A 6,330-nucleotide genomic window follows, 5' to 3' on the forward strand; every position below is an offset into this window, starting at 1 on the left:
ATGACCTTGACACAGAGCTTTCTTAGGAAAACTAACTATCTAGCTAGCCCCACAGTCCTTGTTTTTCAGAAAAATGAACTCTTTTGAGCCAAGAAAAACAGTTCTGATAGTTATTCTACCAACAGAATCTTGGATCAGGCAAAGTAAGTGTTTTTGCGCACGGACCCGGACGGGGAATCATCCTCACTGTCCGAACGGTCCTGGTCAGCGTCATCTGACAAGACAGAGCAGGGGTCACCGGCCTCAGCAGACCCGAGTCTGCCTCAGAGCTCTCCCCAGAGGAGGGGGGGGGGGGGCAGGGGCCACTTTTTTTAGCACCTTTCTTCTCACGCACCGCCTCTATCTTGGCAATGAACAAATTGAGGACTGCCGTCAGGGTGTCCATAGGGACCGCACACTCCGCAGGTGACCCGGTTGCAATTGCCTGGATTTCGGGGGAAGAAACACCAGTTTCTGAAGCCATGCTGACCCTACCCTGTCTGCTACCTGAAGGAGACTTAGGACAGTGACAGTCCCACCCTCCTTGCTGCCGCTGACTGAGGGGTTCTAACCCGCTGGCCTCACCGCCCTGAGGAGTTCTGTGCCGTTTTACAGCAGTGCCTGTAGATCCCTAGCGCTCCCAGATGCAGAGGGACCAAAGCTGTGTCGGTGGCAGTCCATCAGCACGATCGGTGAACAATCGCTGAGCGATCTGAAACATGTGTCCAGATTACACAGAAAGCCTCCCAGCGCTCTGTGATGACAAAACAGGAAGCTGAGGGCACATGAGCTGCTGCAAGAGCAAAAAAAACGTGGTCCGGCTTCAAGAAAATGGCCGCCAGTGTTCCGAATAGGGAATCACCAGGAAAATGGCCACCTGAAGCCCAGAAGAATGCTGTCCATTGCCCATGCTGAAAATGGCCACCAGCCAGCACCATGAGAGGCAGAAAGAAAACATTTTCTTCAAAATTTGCTCCCAGTGTGGCAGGCCTTTTTGTGGCACAGTGGGAGGAGGAATCAGTATTTCCCAGTCCACAAGGTGAATTATGCATCTACAAAAGATACATTGATGATGTTATTTTATGGAAGGGTGAACAAACGAAATTGGTCGAGGTTTTGGAAAACTTAAATAGTAATGACCGGAACATCAAAATGTCATGGAATATCAGCAACAAGATAATCACCTTCCTTGACTTAGAAATAACACAATAGAATGGAAGATTGTCCTCCAAACACACTTAAAAAGTGTGGACCTCAATAGTTACCTGCCACTGGAAAGTTGCCATCATAAAAACTGGCTATATAACATACCAAAAGGCCAGTTAATGTGCTTAAGACGCAACTGCACACAGGAGGAACATTTCCATGATCAGGCCGTTAACATGAAACAAGGATTTATAGAGAAAGGCTACAATGAAGATTTCATCATCAAGAAAATAGCTGAAGTAGCAGAAATGAATCGCAAAGACCTAATCAAAACTAAACCGGCCACCAAGACGCTACAAGATACAGTGCTGATTATTTTAGATTATAATGTACAGCAAAAACAGGTCGAGAGGATCATCAAACGAAACTGGAATATATTACAAGCTGACACACGCCTGAATAAGATTCTTCCCACTTGACCCAGATTCGTGTATAGAAGGGCCCCCACCATTAGGGACAAAATTGTAAAAAATATCCCAGATTCCCCAGGCAGAGGGCTGACTTTTTCACAGGGAAAGGCTTCTACCCATGTAAGAGGTGCTATGCCTGTATGAAAACTAAACGTCCAAATGAGAAGAGAAAAGAATTCACATCAACAAGTACTGGAAACACCCATAAGATCAATTTAACTGCTGCAATACTGTTGGAGCAGTATATGCTCTCGAGTGCAGTTGTGGGCTCCAGTATATTGGCCGCACCAAGAGACCACTGAGGGCCCGCGTGAAAGAACACGTACAGAATATTCTAAAGGGCTTCGATAAACATAATGTATCGAGACACTTCGCCACACACCATAACAAAGACCCATCCCATTCGAAATTCTGGGGGATAGAGCCCTATGTAAAACACTGGCGAGGAGGACACAAAGTAAGGACCTTGAGTCAAAATGGATTTTCACCTTAGATACACTTATGCCAAAGGGCCTGAACATCGAATTTGATCTTAACTGCTTTATTAGTGACTTTTAAATTTCTTCTTCTATAAATAGTCCTTTCTCCTTGAGTCATGTGACCAGTCACTTTTGTGACTCACATTTCATATAGACTCACTGTGTGATATTTCGCTATAGAGTTTTCCTTTAAAAATTATTTGTCTAGAACTGAGCCTCTAAAAAGAGAAACATCACCTTCTCCTCTCTCCCCCTTCTCCGGATCCACCCCTCCTTCCCCCCCCCCCTTTTTTACCTCTCTCTCACCATGGGTTCACAATGTCCCTGTTCCTTTCATGTATTCTAGATGTAGGGTTCCATCTCCCTAATGTGTTCTTTGGATATTTATTATTGGTTTACCATTATCTATTGAGATACACGTAATATGTCATTTCCGGGCGCATTTTTACAAATTTTGTCTTTTTTTTTTCCTGTATATACAATAATTGTTTTTCATTTCTATCTCCTTTTTTAATTCCATCTTATACGTTTTTTTATGCGCATCTTTTACTTTTTGCATTGGCGTTATGGTCCCCTCAACCTATTCCCACCAGGGTATAGACTTATATAATGCCTGCCACAAGGACACAATGGTCTCTTATATAAAAAAATTTTTTTACCCCTTTGCGGTTTCCACACGTATATTTGAACATTATGGCATTAGAGTTACAAAGACTCTGGTAACTAACCATCAAAATCTCTCCCGTGTACTTCCGGCGACAATAAATGCTGAAAAAAATGGCGATTACATTGCTCCGATTGTAAAATCGGATGTTTACACTTCACTAACCAGGAAAATGGCCACCGCTCGACTTCCGGCAACCAGACCTATAGGAAAATGGGCGTCATGGCACTTCCGGGTCTCCGAAAATATGGCCGCCATACCATTCATTTCTTTTACCTATTTAAAGACACCATCAGTACTAGCTATCCCCTGATGAAGTCACGTGACGAACACGTGTCGGGACGCTTTGCTACTGGAAGTGACGCATTCTGAGCTCGCTGCTCGTTTTTACAATACCTTTCTAAAGATTGTTTGCGAGTATCTATTTTTTAAATATTTTAATAAATTGCTGTTTGAAAAACTACTACACTATGGGGTATCCTTCCTTTATCCTCTAATCCCACATATACGCTATCTGGCGAGAGACCCTCCTGGCTGCACATCTTAAAGCCACCTTAAAGGGGCCACACATCTTAATAAGCAAGATAGGAACGCCAGGACCGAGCATACCATAACGGGACCCTTAAAGGGAAAGGCCATCCAGGACCCTAAAGATATATTTTGTACATGCTGTTACCTTACAGCAGTAAAGTAAGGGGACACCCATAAAAAGACCATACGGGATCACACGGACCACTACCAGCACTATTGTATTGAACTGTGATCATTCACCTATGTTGGCACTTTGATTGAAGCACTAGCACTTTTATGCATTTTTGGAAATATTTGTCAGCTATTTTGCTATGTGTTTTGATGTGATCCCTGTCACTATCTACCACTGACCCTCTGTTTGTCAGTTTAGGATTCTGCTTTCTTTACTGCACACCACTACCCCCCTGCTTTATATAAAACAAAGGTTTTGATGCAATGCAGTGTTGAAAGAAAAATAAAATTCTCCCAAAGTAAAAACACAAGCTTTCACTTTGAGCTTTATCATTGTTGGAAAAAGGGGGAGGGGGGGGGGGGGGGACACAAGCATTTTAAATTTGTTTAGGTGGTTGCCAGCAGTCTACTAGAAGTGATTTAAATGAACAAAATTGTAAAATTGTAGCCCCGCTTCCTTCAAAACCTTCCTTCCTCTTTCCTTTGCGTCTCAGGCTCATCTGTGCCCAATGGGAGCCAAGGACATCTATAGCTAGCTTTAGGACGAAGTGCGGAAGGAGATCACAGGACCTTTAATTCCAAGATATCCTCTGTGATCAATATATCCAGACTCCATCAGCATTGAACACTTCTGGATTTCAGAACTGGATAGTAAACAGTAGAATTGAGTTTGCATGTTCTCCCTGTGCGAGTTTCCTCTGGGTACTTCAGTTCCTCCCACACTTTAAAGACATGGGGGTAGGTTAATTTGTCCTGTCGAAATTAGCCCTAGTATGTATGAATGCGAGTTAGGGATCTTAAACCGAAAGCTCCCTGAGGGCAGGGACTAATGTATGTATGTAATATATATTTATTACACATAATATTAGGGCTGCAACTAATGATTATTTTCATAATCGATTAGTTGGCCGATTATTGTTTCGATTAATCGGTTAACAACCTTAAAAAAAAATAAAAAAGTGGGTCAAATTGACGTTCATTTTCAACCACAGTGACAGGAAAACTTGGAAATAGAAAACTTCAGTGTATGTGGTTTTCGTTTAGAAATTACATTCATTTTAAAAACAATGTTAAAAACAAGTGAAAATGTCAAACAAAATTCTTTCATTCAGCAAATGTACAAAGATTTTTCATCTGAATATTCTCATCTGAAAATTGATCTGTGTGACCAACATAAGGCTCAGTACACACCTATGCAGTTTGCTTTTGATCTGTTTCTGCGGTGCATTTTTGATTTTTTTCGCACTTTTTTTACTGCAATTTGCATTTTTGCATTTTTTTTGGGCAGATTAAAAAAAAAAAAAAAAACACAAATTGCTGCAAAAACTCATTACTTTCTTTTCTGCAGCTCCTCCATTGAAGTATATTGAACCAACAAGGCTGGATTCACACCTATGCATTTTTAGTGCTTTTTGCATTTTGCAGATTTGCACTACAGAAAGTGTTCCATAGGAAACCATGTTAAATGGACTGTAGTGTAAATCATCAAAATGCAAAAAGTACTTAAAATGCAAAAGGTGTGAATCCAGTCTTAAGCACCATTTTGCGTTAAAAGTCCCTGACCCTTTCAGATGTGAACATGTCCCATAGGAAACCATGTAAATGAACTGTAGTGCATTTCCACAAAAAGCACCATAAAAACGCATAGATGTGAACCAGGTCTAAGACGTTTTGTAACATAATGGGGTTAAAAAGAACTAAAATTAGCCCTTTATAGTAGAAAAAAGCAGATAATTACTGTAAGGGGTTCATTTTTGTACTGTAGAACAGTGAAAGTTATATTTACAGTAGCGATTATTTGCTCTTTTTGTACTATAAAGGGCTAATTTTAGTTTAACCCCATTATGTTACTGGCCGATTAATCGATTATGAAAATAGTAATCGATTAATTTCATAAATCGATTAGTTGTTTCAGCCCTACATAATATTATATTGCATAAAATTGACGGCGCTATATAAATTTGTAATAAATAACGGGTGTGATTTAAGGTACCACATGGGAAAGAAATAATATGCCCACATTTACAACATTTCCCAGTAAAATTTTATTAAAAACTAGCAGAACAACACCTTCTAGAATGAGTTAGTTTCAATCATTGCAAAAAAACATTCAGCTTTTTAAAACAGACTGTACACAAAGCAAATATTAGATGAAGAATGTTTTTCAACCAAGCATACCAACCTTTGAAGAAGTGTGAGAAAAAAAAAATAAATGACTGGTTGCTGATCAGCAAATGAACAGTTAAAGGGTTGGTTCATCTTTACTCAAAAACTGCCTATGTAGATAAGGGGCGCCTGTAGATAAAAACAAACTAAGTAGCTTTGATTAAAGTTCGATAATGTTCTTGCCAGTGGCGGCTGGTGAAGTTTTTGGATGGGGGGGCGCCAGACCCCGCCCATCATGACCCGCCCACCATTTTGGCCCCTCCCACTTCTCATAAAACACGCCCCTTATGTAATCGGAAAAAAAATTTGACGTGGGTTCCCCCTCCGAGAGCATACCAGGCCCTTAGGTCTGGTATGGATTCCAAGGGGAACCCCCTAAGCCGAAAAAACGGCGTGGGGTTCCCCCCCAGATCCACACCAGACCCTTATCCGAGCACGCTACCCGGCCGGCCAGGAAAGGGGGTGGGGACGAGCGGGCGGCCCCCCCCCTCCTGAGCCGTACCAGGCCGCGTGCCCTCAACATGGGGGGTGCCTTGGGGGAGGGGGGGCGTGCGGCCCCCCCACCCCAAAGCACCTTGTCCCCATGTTGATGAGGACAAGGGCCTCTTCCCGACAACCCTGGCCGTTGGTTGTCGGGGTCTGCGGGCGGGGGGCTTATCGGAATCCGGGAGCCCCCTTTAATAAGGGGGCCCCCGGATACCGGCCCCGCACCCTATGTGAATGA

The sequence above is a fragment of the Lithobates pipiens genome, unplaced genomic scaffold, assembly GCF_037356315.1.
Source record: "Lithobates pipiens isolate NorthernLeopardFrog02 unplaced genomic scaffold, aLitPip1_a1.2 Scaffold_10, whole genome shotgun sequence".
Lineage (NCBI taxonomy): Eukaryota > Metazoa > Chordata > Amphibia > Anura > Ranidae > Lithobates > Lithobates pipiens.